The sequence below is a fragment of the Protopterus annectens genome, chromosome 5.part0 (genome assembly GCF_019279795.1).
Source record: "Protopterus annectens isolate FY-2018-M chromosome 5.part0, PAN1.0, whole genome shotgun sequence".
Lineage (NCBI taxonomy): Eukaryota > Metazoa > Chordata > Ceratodontiformes > Protopteridae > Protopterus > Protopterus annectens.
In genome coordinates this window covers 162,838,652-162,854,446 of record NC_056735.1, presented here as the reverse complement: position 1 = coordinate 162,854,446, position 15,795 = coordinate 162,838,652, and the positions used below count along the sequence as shown (strand labels likewise).

The 15,795-nt window shown below is 40.3% G+C and overlaps 1 protein-coding gene across 2 annotated transcripts in view; it reads right to left on the bottom strand.

The window, feature by feature from the left end:
• Window positions 1-15,795, bottom strand: part of UNC50 (unc-50 inner nuclear membrane RNA binding protein) — a 272,685-nt gene that overhangs the window by 256,648 nt on the left and 242 nt on the right. The gene's annotated exons all lie outside the window — the stretch shown is intronic.

Below are 15,795 nucleotides of genomic sequence, written 5' to 3'. Positions count from 1 at the left end.
ACTGCAAACACATGCACTAGGTTCCTAAATCTATGTCAACAAGATCACTATAGGGATAGTTTCCCAAAAGAACTGTATTACCAGACTATGGAACAAGTTTCTGTTCCAGGTCAACAGAAGTACTACTTTGGCTACCTTTAAAGGTAGTCTGGAAGATTGCTAGGGTAAGCACAAATTTACACCAGAGTCAACATATACAGCACTGTTCAGTTTGGGAGGTGAGCAGTGTTAAGTGCCTGAAAAATGGTGGAAAGAACCTTTAAGTGTCTAGTTAAAGGTATACACAGCTAAAGCATCTTATGCCCCCCCCCCCAAAACCTGTTTGCCTTCCAGTTGCTCCAATCGTACATTCATTAAATGGGAGAAGTAGATTTTTTACTGCTTTATAATGATCAGGACAGAGGTAGGAGGTTCACCTGTTAAGTTTTCTTCCCCAACCCACAGCTGACCATTTATCAGCAGCTCCTCTCTGTGCTCACCAGGTCTACCAGACCAGACTTGGCATACCCAAGCTCTACTTGACCCAATTTGTGACAGCTGAGAAGTTCAAGGACGTGGTTCAGTGTCATACTGTTGTCAGGGAGGATGCCTTAACTCCTGTCATCTAGTTTCAGCATTGTGATCACTGATGTCGAGAGGTACACGAGTGCTTCTGCAACCTCTTGACTAAAGCAGCTCACTGCTTATGCAGAAGAGAGCTTGTCAGGGTCATACACTACTAAGTCCACCAGAGCCTGGGCTCTATATGGGTACACAGTCATCAGCCACTCATTCCTATCCTTCCTCAGTGCCATTGCTGCTACCTGAACATGGGTTGTCGAGGTCACATTAAGGGTTCTCTCTCTGTGCCACGGGGCCTCCAACGTACACCTATTATTCTTCCAAATACTGGAAGTAATCAAGAATTTACAATGTGTTCATAACTGAATGTGCACCTACAGTTACTGACTTTATGATAAAAAGTCAACAATGTTCGTTAATCATACCCTGCTGCAAATAAGGATGGAAATGGAGGAAATAAGTGACGAGGCCTGGGGCTGCTGCATGCAAAAAAATAAGGCTCTGATAGTTCTCTCTACTAGGCAGCGGCAAAAAAGGGAGTTATCTCTGCTAGGCAGTAACAAAGAAGGGAGTAAGATGGATTGAGGAAATAAATGGCACACTTAAGGAACTTCAGGCCAAGCATAGGAAAATGCCTGATGAGCAGACCAAATTAAGTAATGCAAATAAGAACTTAAAAAGTACACAGATGAGAGAGGTTTATCAGGGAAAACAAAGGTAAAAGGCATACCCTTAGCAAGCACACCTACACACTAAAATTGTTAGCGATCAGATTAAGACAACAGAACAGAGAGTGGTGCCCAGCATAAAAACATGAACAGGAAGACTATCTGAGATAAAAGGAATATTGGTTGTATTCAAAAAAATTTTACCAAGATTTACACATGGTAGAGGGATGGAAAGAAAGTCTGAAAATAGTAAATGGAGGAGTACCAGAGTTAACCAGTTTTGTCACAACTAAAGGAATATAGCTTTATAAAGGGTGCTGAAAGATCAAGCAATAGTAAAAATCACCAGGGGAAACTGCAAACTCGTGACCAAGTAGGGGAAAGTGATACTCAGGATACTGGAAGGTCAAGATAAATCCATTTCATGGAGGGGATCCTAAATGAAAGACAAGCACTGGTAGAGTTTTTAATATAATCTAGAACAGAAGCTGCCGTTAAAAAAGGAATAATTAGTAGAGCATATAAAATATTGCATGATAATTACAAGAATCGATCAGAAGAGCTTAGAAAGGATTGGGAAGAGACTGGATAAGCAATTCACAAAGAGACAATGGGGGGATAAATGTATGTCTCCCAAATATGCAACAAAGTCTAGAAGATTTAGGATCGTTGCCTGGAAGTCTTTACTCGGGTATTTGTATACCCCAAGTAGACTCCAAAGAATTTTTCCTCATGTGGATAGCAAATGTTGGAGGTGTGACAGGCAAGAAAGAGGTGGCTGGGAACATATTTTTTGGGATTGCAGTGAGTTGACTGACTTTAGGGATTCCCTGCAGACCGCTCTGTCAGAGATGCTGGGCGAGTGGATTGGAGTGACTGGGAGATGATTTTTTTGAGCTATGATACAAGAGAAACGGAACTGCCTACACATAGTAAAGCCTTTCTGAGTCTAGTTATGGTGGCGGCCAAAAAAGCAATTATTAGAAAATGGAACTCAAAGTCTAGACCAACTTTACTAAAGTAGTGACTATAGTAACAGAGATAAAACAACTAGAACTGGGATCTTTAGAAAAGGGATGAAGCAAACTACATAGGAAAAAATGGGAATTGTGGGAACAAAATATGCAGAGAAGGAACGAGGTTTAAGGGGCAGGATTTGAATGAGCCATATAATGCTTCACCGACAACGACTGGATCGATAAGTGATGTATAATGTTTATAACTACAGTTGTTTTCAATGGTGTCTGTGATGCATAATGTTTGCAACTAAAGTGGAGTCAATGTTGTTTGTTTTTCATTTATATAAATGTAAGATTATTAAATTATTACATATAACATAAGCACAGATTATTTACTGAAAAAAATATAGTTCATGGAGGATTACAGTTATAACAAAGGATGGCCAAACCAACCTTTATCCATTTTCTTATAGACCAATATCATTCGTGAATAATGAGCAGAACTTTGTGGCTACCATATCATGAAAACTAGTAAGCGTATTAAACAGACTGGTGCAGGTTTACCAGTGTGGTTTGCTGGGGGGGGGGGGGACCCAGACATGTAACATCATCACAAGAACTTTGATGTTAATACAGAATGTGAAAAAAACAGAAAATGTTTGTTGGCTGTTGGCTGCTTAGATGCCAATTAGGTATTCAACAGCATCAGCTGAGGTTATCTTTTTGGGCTGCAGTTGCAACCTAAATGTCTGTGAGTGTTTTTATGTATGCTAAGAGGCATTTACACCAATTCTGTGACACTAGTAATGATTGTTATCAAGGGCCCCATATAGGATGCCCTCTAGTAGCCCTCTTATCTGCAATGTATCTAGAGTCATCAACAATTCTATGTCAAGACTCTGATATTCAGAGATGTGAATACAGAAAGAATCAAACTAAACCGGCAGTACCTATAGATTGTGCAGTATTTTGTCTGAGTCAGCCACACACACATACATATATATTTCCAGTTTACTTCAGTTGGGTCATAGCTTTGGCTAGGTTTCTGGGTATAAAGGCACTATTGCTCAGACTAATGTCTTAGGGTGTCACATTGTATATCACTGCAAGACATGAACTGGGCAACACCAGGAGACTTTGGAAGATGAGCTATTAAGTGTGGTGCCTGTCGAAAGAATTAACGAAGTGCTCACATAAAAGGGTATTTATGAAAAGAGAGAGTATGTTTCAGAAATGGAAAAACACTAACATTGGACTGGGACTAGCAGGTTCAAATGTTACAATGGCATAGTCCATCTTAAATTTTACACTTTGATCAGTCCTTTGGTATTTCTCCATGAAAGGGGTTATTTTGCAAAATTAAACACAGTGAATGGTAGAATTTCTATGGGAAAGATAAAGGCTCAGGTTAGCGGAGGACAAAGTGTAGCTTTCTAGAGAGGAGTGGCAATTACTAGTTCCAGACAAAGTCTGGGAGTTATAATCATTTACTACAATAGCACAGATTACTGCAAGCTGGTGTTTTTCTCTTCTTCTGAAGTTTAGCAGAATGTGGCTAGATATACATCTCAAATAAAGGTTATAACACTACTGTACCACATCTCAAATAAAGGTTACAACACTACTGTACCATATAACTATGAATCTAAACCACAAAGTTTTACTTTAAAGCCATTCAGTTCTGATTGTATGTGGGAAGCCACTGATTGTATGTGGGAAGCCAAAATCAAGTCAGATGGAAGGACATGTTACTAGAAAAATGTCAAGTTTCAAACATTGCAGATCTACTATAGATGATCATTGGAGGGTGAAATGCAGAAAGATAATTGGCCAATTCTAATAGCAATAAGCAAATGATACAAAAGGTGTGCCGAGTGATGGGCAGAAATGAAACTCTGAGTACAGCCCAGAAACACAAGAGAACTGATTAGCAGCTTGAGTATTTGTTGGCACTGGAAAGAAGAATGGATGTGCCCATCTTGGGTGGGAGCTACAATGTGGGGCATCTCTCTACTGAGGCTGGGCCTCAGAGAAATGATGACGAATTTGGGGCAGGAGAACAGAACAGGGAAGCCCACCTTACAGGACTCAGAGTGGAGCATGTTCTCAAAGCTACTACTCACTGCCTGCCCAGTGTGACTGTGCCAGCCCAGGACTCAAAGGTACAAAAAAAACAGCATGAGGAACAGCACATATAATACTGCTGGTTGCTCTATTCCATGTTCCCTTTCCAACCTTCCGACTGCTGAGTAGTTCACAAACCAGGGATCAGTAACAGAGATAGGCTGTATATCCCTCATCTCCCCTTCACCCTTTTATATTCTGAGGTGGTCCCTGCCTCAGGGTGACAGTTCCAGGGGCAATCAGTAAGGAACTATGTGGGCAGTCTAAGCAGATGAAAGGCATTCTAGAGGGACAGAAAAAAAAAACAAGAGTATCAGTTAGTGCAGAGGTTAAGGTTGCAAGCTGAAGTTCCTATGGTACAGGGTTTGATCCTCTTAGCCATCCATAGTCTACTCTGCAACCCTGAGCAGGTCACTTAACTAGACAGTGTTCCTGAGTCACCCCTGAAAAGGGAATGTATGTCCAGTGGGCCTACCTGGTAACAAATAATAATAATAGTTATTTAATATTTCTGCCAGCAACTCACTGAAGGCATGAATTTAGGAGATAGTCCACACTGGAGGGTCTGAAGTAAAATGTACAGAATAAAATTATATAGTGGTAGCACAAAAGAAAGGGGACAGGACATTGTTAGTGAAGCATCAACTACAAGAGCATGAACTTTTACTTTATGAAGAGGTGCAGAAAATATTTTAGCTCCTCCAGAAAATTCAGTTAAGTTACTTTGTCTTACTAAAGAGCTAAAGCCACTAAGTGCATACTGACAGCAAAGGACAAACACTGGACAGCACAGACTAGGAAAGGAACATGATTGGAAGAGAGTTTAAATTCAAGGGAATAAAAGGCACTGAACACACTAAGGAAGTCAGAGGCCCTGGCTCTTAAAAGCTTGGGTGGGAAAAGTTAGTAAGAAAGGAAACAGAAGGGGCAAGCTGGGAAGATATATGTTTAATAGCCTAACTGGCCACTAAATCTAGCAAACTTAGAATTTTTGCATGACAATGCTTGCAGAAGTATGTCTGTATAGTGGCAAGATTTGTGAAGATGTTCCTGTAGATTGTTACAGTTTCTTGGAGATGTAATTCAGGACAGATGGGAGACTTTGGTTATATTTTCTGAGCCTATCTTAAGTTGGAAAACTTCAAAAGGATCACAGCTGTTCTCAAGAGATCTCAAAGCACAAATTAACAGCTGTTGGTGACAATAAAATCATTGGCTGTAAAGCACATTACAACACACTGGATGTATCACTATTGGCTAGGAATTTGAGAACTAAGGGGTTTGCTTAACAAGCTACAAAACAATAAGGGTAAGCCAGTTTCTCAGGGCAGCAGACAAACATTTACAATTAATATATGGACAGGAAATTATAAGGGAGTCTTGGGATTTGGTGTTGCAAAAAATAAAACGGGCCAGGAAATGGGTTTTATGAGGGATACGGTCTTTGGGTTGATGCTCCACTCCCATACTGCAAGATCCCCTGGATTGTTATAGAAAACAATTGAAATGTATAATAAATAACTAATATATGTACAATGGTTAACTGCTCAACTTATCCACACAATTTCAAGTAAAACTCTAGTTATGTAATAGTACATAACCTAATAGTCATGAAAGAGAACATTCTGTAGAAGAGATGAAGAAACAGTTAAATAACATATTAACAGGACTAAGCATGGTTACATGATACTTGAGTTTTAAGAAAAAAGAAAAAAAAAAACCCTTGCAAGGTCCCAAGGTTAACAGTGCTGCTCCTATCCAGGAACCATGTTGCTGAGGGATAAGGTCCTGATTCTTCCCCAGATGACATCTGTTGAACTAGCAGCCCAAGTGCTGGAGGGACTGGGCCAGAGAGGATCGGAGTGAATGGCATATGCCAGCTTCCCCATTCTGGGGGAATGGAAGGCAGACTATCTTGATGTAAAAGCAGCATGAAGAGCTGGGCTGGCTCTGTGCTGCTTCATCAGATGGTTTTACCTGCTTAGAAGGAAGCATGCACCTCCTGACAGCAGCCATTGTGGAACTTGCAAGTTTGCAGTGGTGATCAGTTGGGGCATAGTCATACCTTAGCAGAAGTACATGTTCGCAACAGTGTCTTCAATTTCTTCACCAGCCCCGGATATGGGCTGGGTAAGGTCCTGAGAAGGCAAAAGTGAGTCTAGTAGGCACAGTGAACAAGAAGAGGGAGCTGGTGTCAGCTGAAGGTCAGCTGCAGAGAGTTAAAAGGGAGAGAGAGTGTGTGAGCAGGTGTAGATTCTACTAACTAGAAAACACAAGTTCTATGAATGAAACAGCAGTTAGCTCCACTAAACTACCTTTGAGTGAGTGAGGGTAGATTCTACTAACTAGAATACACAAGTGCTATGAACGAAACAGCAGTTAGCTCCACTAAACTACCTTTGAGTGAGTGAGGGTAGATTTTACTAACTAGAAAACACAAGTTCTATGAATGAAACAGCAGTTAGCTCCACTAAACTACCTTTAAGTGAGTGAGGGTAGATTCTACTAACGAGAAAATACAAGTTCTATGAATGAAACAGCAGTTAGCTCCACTAAACTACTTTGACTGAGTGAGTGTAGATTCTACTAACTAGAAAACACAAATTCTATCAATGAAACAGCAGTTAGCTCCACTAAACTACCTGGACTGATCGCAGTAATCAGCTCTAAGTTGATAAAAACAAGTACTGCACCAGTTCAGACAAAACAGAAACCCGGACATCCTTACACTGTTAAGGCTTATTACCATCTCCCCACCGTCGACGTTCTTCTGTGTCAATATATGTTCTACCAGCCTTCATCTATTCCTGTGCATATATTTGCTAACTTACAGTCAGTCCTTCTTCATGAACCAGAATAAGGTTATAACAGGGCTGCAAGACATGTAGTAGATCACCAAGGTACAAAACACAATTATTCTTTGCTTTGCAATTTACAATAGCTTGAATTCAATAAACATCTGCCCATAAAAAATAAAAATATTGCAATTATCCATTCATTTCTTAGTTTAGGTTGGTTCACAGACTTCTGGTGTATATACCTATTAACAAATACAGTGAATTATGCTTCTCTGCCCACATTGGCAAGCTCTGGAACATATTTCCAGTTGCACTCTTGCAAAACATTGTCCAAATGTGCACTCAAAAGCTCACCAAAAGTCTGTATCCCCACAGGTTACTCAACACTTCTCCACATGCAGCTACAGATTTTAAATTGAACTTTTAAACTTGCTCGTTATGAGACCTATACATTTATTCATTCATTTTCCATTTCCAATTCAGGGTCATGGAAAAGACAGACAATTCCAGCACTTAACAAGCGCAAGTCAGTGAAATGCTGAATGGGGTGCCAGACGATCCCACAACGAACACACAGATATGCACTTAAAAGCAATTTGGTAAGCTACTGTTTCACCTAAGGCACATCTCTGGGATTCAGGAGGAGACTGCATCACCTGGCTAAAATCCACGTGGATACACTCAGCCAGACAATACCAAACCGGAGAACAATGTGCTGTGAGGCAGCAGCACACTGAGCAATCCATGCTTATTCATGCTACCTGATAATACAAAACAAAATGCAATGTTGTTGTTGGTTTATCCTTATTTCTGACGTTCAATGTGGACATTACTTGTTTCTCATTAGCTTCTGCAATTATCCCATTTCTATTTATGCTGTTTCGGACACAGGTTACTCAATCAGTGTTCTCCAGGTCTAATTTATCCACCTCTGATTAGTGGGAAAGTTTAACCGAGCAAAATTCTTTCTTTCAAGAAGAAAAGCTCCATATTCTAGACATCTGTACTAGCAGCTAGCACTAGCCAACAGTAAAAATATACTATACCACTGAGATAATATAACTTAACAGGTGATCACCAGGATATCACACTATGTAGAAGTCTAAACCTCAAAATGCACTCTCTTGAGGCACTCCTAAAAATGGAGAACATCGATATCTGTGCAGTGACTGAGACCTGGTTCAAGGCTCCAGAGAGCACCTCTGCAATACCAGGCTACAATTCTTACCACACTTTTCGGCCACAAAACCAAGACTGAAACACTAAAGGTGGAGGAGTGTCCATATTCACCAAACATATTCACACCTCCAGGCTAGTTGCCCAACACAATGCATCTGAAATTCTCCAGGTGCAACTAACATTAGGTAAGACTGCAATCCAAATTGTAGCTTGCTACAGATCCCCCACCATACCCCAAGATTCTCACTACACCTTCCTAAACATACTGGAAAATATTAAGATACAATCAAACACCCTAATACTAGGTGATTTCAACTACCCTGCCATTAATTGGGAAAACTACTCGGGTACCAACTCCTTTTCCCAACGGTTCTTGGAATTCATAAATTCCAATGCCCTGGATCAACTAATCCATTGTCCCACCAGGGGATCCAATATCCTAGACCTGGTCATTACCAACATGGAAGATAGATGCTCCACACCAGTGGTCACCCCCTCATTGGTCACATCTGACCATAAGCAAATCACCCTTGACATCCACATCCCACCCCCACCCCCCAGTAAGGAAACCTTAAAAAACTTCTCCAAAGCCAACTTCATGCAACTGAAGTCAAAAGTGACAAACTTCACAACACCCACGCAGACCGGATCTGGAAGTTCGACTGCAGAATCCTACACTAAGGCACTGTATGAGCACATCCACTCGTGCATGAATCGTGCCATCCCAAATAGAACCAAGATGCTCTTCTCCAAAAAAAGGAAGCCAATCTGGTGGTCCCCTGCTATAAACAAACTATACAACAGAAGGAAGAAACTGTTGCAGAAAAGAGGAAAATCCCAGGATGCAAAAAACTCCCTCACCAACTGCAGTAAGAAGCTGAGATCCCTCATAAAATCCTCAAAAGCTTAGTTACGAAAATAAAATTGCCAAAGATTCCAAAGACAACCACAAGGCATTCTATAGTTATGTCAAGAATCTAAATGGCAATGCTCAGACCTGCTCTGAACTACAACAGAATGGCATTAAATATATTGATCCCAAGGATATTGCCAATATCCTGGCAGATCGATTTAGTGCCAACTTCACTCCCCTCTCAGCCCCTAAACGGCCCATCTCAGTACCAAAAGATTGCCAAATTCCGATAATCACAGCCACACAGGTAGAAACAGCACTCTCCAAAGCTAAGAATACAGCATCCATGGGACCAGAGGACATCCCAGGCTGTTTACTACATGAACTACAAAATGAACTGGCACCCCACCTAAGTGTCATGTTTAATCATAGCCTCACCTCAGGCTTCGTGCCCACTGAGTGGCGCACAGCTACAGTTATCCCGCTCCACAAGGGAGGATCCACCTTGGATCCTGGGAACTACCGTCCCATCAGTCTGACAAGCCTGATCTGCAAGGGCATGAAACGCATTATCATGGAACTTATAAACAAAGACATTGGCAACCTTCAGACACTGGATCCCACCCAGTTTGGGTTTATGAAGGGCCGATCTTGTCTCCTGAATCTGATCGACTTCTTTGAATCGGTCTCCAGAGCTGTGGACGAGGGTAAGGAGGTCCACACAGCCTATCTGGACCTCGCCAAGACCTTCAACATCATCCCCCACCCTGGAATCACAGATAAACTTACTAAGCTGGGCATAAATCCCTACGTCACTCGATGGGTTGCCAACTGGCTTACTGACAGAACCCAGACAGTAAAAGTAGCCAACTCCAAATCCAGCTCCAGACAAGTGGAGTACCTCAGGGTTCAGTTCTGGGACCACTCTTGTTGGCATCTACTTCTCTGAAGTACAGGCCAATATTAAGGGACTCTGGTTAACAAAGTTTGCAGATGACTGCAAACTGGGAGCCATTATTGAATCCCCAAATGATGTGGATATTCTACAAAAGGGCCTTACAGAAACAGATGCCTGGTGCCACAGCCATGGGCTCAAGCTTAATGCCAAGAAATGTATAGTCATCCCCTTTGGAAAAAAACATGTACCCATGAACTACCACATAGGTAGCAGGACACTAAACATTGAAAGTGTGATGAGAGACTTAGGGACACAAGTGGACATTGGTCTCACTTTCGATAACCACATCGCCAAAACAGTCAGGAAATCCTTCTATGTGGCACACCTCATCACTAAGGGCTTTTCATCCAGAAAAAAGGAGGTCATTGTCCCACTGTACTCATCCCTCATTAGACCCATTATAGAGTATAATGCCCCATTTGGTATGTACCTCACAAGACATCTGCAACAGCTGGAAAGGCCACAGAAATACCTCACTAAAAGAATCACAGGCCTAAAGCAGATGCCATATGCTGACCGTCTAAAAAAACTCCAGCTATACTCTGTGGCATATTGTCTACTCAGAGGCGATCTCTGCTTAACATACAAGGCCATGTCAAACCCTGAGCTGTTGAACATGCTCCACTTAAAGAAATCCCAATCCCTCAGAGCCACATGCTCCAGGGATCTAAACCTTATCATCACATTGAACAAAACATGCTGGAGGGATAGGTTCCTGACCCAGAGACTCCTCATACTCTGGAATAGACTGCCCATACATGTCAAGCAGAGCACCTCATTGGCCCTCTTCAAAAGGAACCTTGATGATTGGATTGGAGATAGAAAATTCACCCCAGGGAACATGTCAGTCACCTTGCTAGACAGGGGCCCAGAGAAGTAAATATTGTGGGAAAAGATTTCCAGGGAATTGTTATGGCTAGGCTTGCATAGGCCTTAGGGTCGATAGCCTAGTACCAACCTATGTAGCATTTACAACACGTTAATATCATAAACACATCTGCATAACATTCACAATTATTTTACAGCGTGCGCATACGCACACACACACACATATATATATATATATATATATATACATACATACATACATGTATATACATACACGTATGCGCGCGCGCGCACACACACACACACACACAAACTACACATATATAGTCACATTCTTGTACGAAATGTCTTTTGGCTTTTCCCGGTTAGGGGTCACCACAGCAGAACTCCAGTCCACTAATGATTGGCAGTGGATTTTTACAGTGCCAAGATGCCAGCCCAATGCCCAACCTTCAAGGAAGGCACACCCATTCACGCACGCACCTACCTGCATGTCTTTAAATGTCACTCGACCGTGGGGAGGACATGCAGACTCCACACAGAAGGCGCTCCAGCCGAGAATCTAATGGGAGAACCTCTTGCTGTAAGGTGACAATGCTAACCGCTGCACCACCTTGGCGCTAACTTCAGTAAATAAACACCTGTGGATACACACATTTTATCCTAACAGGTACACACTTAAGGCCTTTAAACAGGAAATAAAGTGAGAGGACTTAATTATATTTATTTGTTTAGCTGCATAAAGAGGGACTTAGTAATGGGGTTGGTACAAGAGCAGGACCATTTTGTTAACAGGTATGATTTCACTGGGATTAAAAATCATAGAGAAGATGAGAATTAAAAGTGTTTAGTAATGGCTCTGTGAAAAGTGCAAGACTATTTTGCTGACGGATAAAAAGTCTTTCGGCTTTTCCCAGTTAGGGGTTGCCACAGCGGAACTCAGGTCCGCTAATGATTGGCAGTGGAGTGTTACGTTGCCAACCCGACGCCCAACCTTCAAAGAAGGCACACCCATTCACGCTCGCTCCTACCTGCATGTCTTGAACGTCACTTGACCACAGGGAGGACATGCAGACTCCACACAGAAGGTGCTCCAGCCGGGAATTGAACGGGAGAACCTCTTGCTGTGAGGTGACAACGCTAACCACTGCACCACCGCGGTTATTTGCTGACAGATACTTTTTAAATAAGATTGTAGACAACAGAAAACTGTTAAAAATGAATAATTAGCACAGCATACTGAATAATAACTATAACACTCAATCACAGGAGGTTAGAAAGGATTAGGAAGGGAGACTGTATAAACAATTCACAAAGAAACAATGGGAGAATATGTGCACCTCACCCAAAAATGCAGCAAAGTTTAGAAGATTTATGATCTACGCTTGGAAGTGTTTACACACGTCAAGTGCACTCCAAAAAACATTTCCTCAGGAAAACAGCAAATTGAGAAGAGGCAACTGGAAGCATATTTTCTGGGTGTGTAAGGAGTTCATAGGTTCATAGGTTTATACTAGGCTATCTGCCCTAAGGCATTTATAAGTCTAGCCCAAATTTTTGTGGCTTACGCCACCCCTTATATGAAAAAATACTGTGCCCATTAGTTTGTTGTGCCTCTGTCCAGCAGTGACACAGAGATGATTCCCGGGGTAAACCTACGATCTCCCATCCACAGGTCTAGATTTCTCTTGAACAGAGTCAGCGAGGTGCTCTGCCTCACATGGACCGGGTTGGCAGACTTTAAGGATTCCCTGCAGACTACGCTGTCAGAGATATTGGGTCAGCAAACTGGTATAACTAAGGAAATTTTTTTGAGCTATGGTATAGAATCAGAGTTGCCTAGACATAGTAAGGCTATGCTGAGTCTATGGCAGCTGCCAAACAATTACTAGAAAATGGAAATCAAAGCCTAAACTAACTGTACTACAATTACTGAATATAGTACAGAGATAAAGCAACTGGAATTGTTTTTTTTTTTTTTTTTAGAAAAGGGTAAGAGCAAATTAAATAGAATTGGAGGAACAATACATGCAGAGGAGGAACAAGGTTTAAAAGAAGCCAGGATTTGAATGAGCTATATAATGTTTGACAATGACTAGTGATGTATATGTTTGTAACTAAAATTAAGTCAATATGGTCTGTTCATTTATATAAATGTATGATTGCCTATATCATATGTGATAATTTAATAAAGAGATTTCTTGTTTAAAAAATTATTTTAACTTACAGATGAAATGACACATTTTTGATAAAAACTAAGGACAGTACAGGCAGTCACTTTAAACAGTTTTAGTTTTTTTGGGTGAGCAGTTAAGCATTGGTTTAGGGAGTGTAGCTGCCTCTAGGCTGCGTACCAGTTTAATGGTTACAGATTCATATGTATACACTACGCTAGCAACCACAAAAGCCTTTACCAGCCTAGCCAAACATCCCAAATGTATCCAGCATACTTTTCTTTTGCTCTAGAGGTTATTTTTAGGGTAAATTTTAATAGTCATAGGTTCATACTGCCAGGTGACAGGGCATATCTCTTGGTTATACAAGATGCTGTCCACAGTCTTAATGTAAGCTTAGGCTAAAAGATTATATAAGTCAGTCAGTTAAGAGACTTATGTGCAAGACAGTAATGTGCTTGATTAATGTAGTTACTTGCAAACTCTGCAAATCTATTACAACATTGCTCCAGTTTGAGGCACATTGGAAACTAAGAAGCAGATAAAGATGTACATCATCATCAGACCTGGCATAAAAGATTTGATTTTATAAAGAAATTCCAGTTTAAACTTTTTTCACACTACATACTGAATATGCTGATGGAATCTTAATCTATAGTCAATTACTATTCAACAGTTTCATATCTTTCACTATCTCATTTTTAGTATTACTGACTGATAACATTTTTAACATGCAGTAGTTGGATTGCTGGCTTACAGTGCTTACTTTTATTTGGATTTAAGATTATTCCAGCCAGTCTTGAACTGTTGTAAAGGAATGCCATGGTCACCTTGGAGATGCCTGAATGAAGATGTTGCATACATCAGCATATCAGCATGGAGTCATCTGCACACCGGATTAGATTTGTAGAGTGAGAAGTTGTATACATTTTATTTATAACTAAGTTAAAGAATAAAGGTGCTAATACCTGTAATACATCTGTTACTTTGATAAGAGTTGACAAAGCATCAGCCCATCATATATACTAGGCTTGGTGGCTAAAACATTTAAACCAATTCATTTTATCATTTGTGAGGTTCAGTTCCTTGACAGAAAGTTATTGTATGGGATATGAAATGGTGTCAGATGCTTTAGAGTGGTCTATGGATGCAACCATTTTCAACTTGATTTTGTCTTTCATGACTAATTTAGCAACATTACTAATGCTACCTCTGTGCTGAAACCTGGCAAAAGTCCAAGCCGTGTTGTAGAAAAGTAATTTGTTCTCTGTGAGATAGCTGATCATCTAGGTAAACACATTTTTCAAGTATTTTAGAAAGATGGTACAGGATAGCAATACGGATGTAGTTTGCTAGCTCAAGAGATGTACTGCTTTTATCTAAGGCAATAATGTAGGATTGTTTCCAGTGTTTGGGGACTGCAGCTTCTTGGAAAGAATGCTGCATATTGACACTGGCATGCAACAGCTTCTACAGCTACTTTAAAATATCCCACTGGTAAGCTGTCAACTGCAAGACAAGTAAGCTTATGTCTTTTGAATATTTTTTTAAGGTGGTTGTAGGAGTTGTGGTAAGTGAGAAGGCACTAATGACACCATCCAGATCACTTACTGATAGATTGGTTGTGATTTTTTACCAGCTTGCACAAGTTTACTGATTGGTGACCAAACTGGAGTTTTACTGCAGTTGTCTTGTAGGTTAGTACAGTAGCTTTGTTTTTAGCCTTTTGTCTGATATTCTTACTAGGTTTGAAAAGTGCCAATACTCGCGCAGGCTGTTTTTCTTTTTTTTTTTCCTCCATGTTTTATCTGTGTTGTGCATTACCTTTTTTTTTTCAATCTGGTGTAAGCCATAGTGTGATTTTTGATCTAATCCTCTTCCTACACTGAGTTACTGGATCGTCTAAGGGCATCGATTTTTATAGTTTCCAGTTGCTATAATTATCTATAATTTATTCTTGGAATTTTTATCTTAATCATTCTTATTTTCATTACACGTTTAATCAGCATTCTCATTAACAAGAAAAGATTTTTACATAACACATCGCAGCCACACACACTGCAACAAAAATAAATAAATAAAATAAAAGCAACTAAAGAAAATTACAGTTAAAAAAAAAAACTAAATGATAAATATAGAACTTAACTTGAACAGCTCTTTGAGTTTGTCCCCTGGATGCACACTGTTTATGCTGTCTCCAAAGTAAGACAAACAAATTTATTCAAGTTAAAAATTCATTAATGATCACTCTTCATAGATATATATATATATATATATTTTTTTTTCCTTCGCAAGTTACACTACAACCTGATGGTCAACAGCAAAACAAGAAAATCTCAGGACATTTGCCATTTTTACAATTTTTTGTCAGGACACAACTGCCCAAAGAGGGACTGTCCCTCGCGAAGTGGGACAGGTGGTAACCCTAGTAATGATTAAATCCTAAATCTTCAGTCTGATTTTATTTCTTTATTTTTCACTTAAAGATGAGGTAAGGCAAAACTCGCCCCCTAAACTCTGTTAACACACACAACCGGCATGGACAGTGTAAACAGTTTCTGAATCTAACAATCGTTAAAAAGATAGTGAACAGCTGCTATACAAATTACATAATTTTGACTATGTTTGCTACATAAAAGCAGTTTAGAAAAGTTATATAAGTAAATACCAAAGTTCCCGTTTCCTCAAATAAG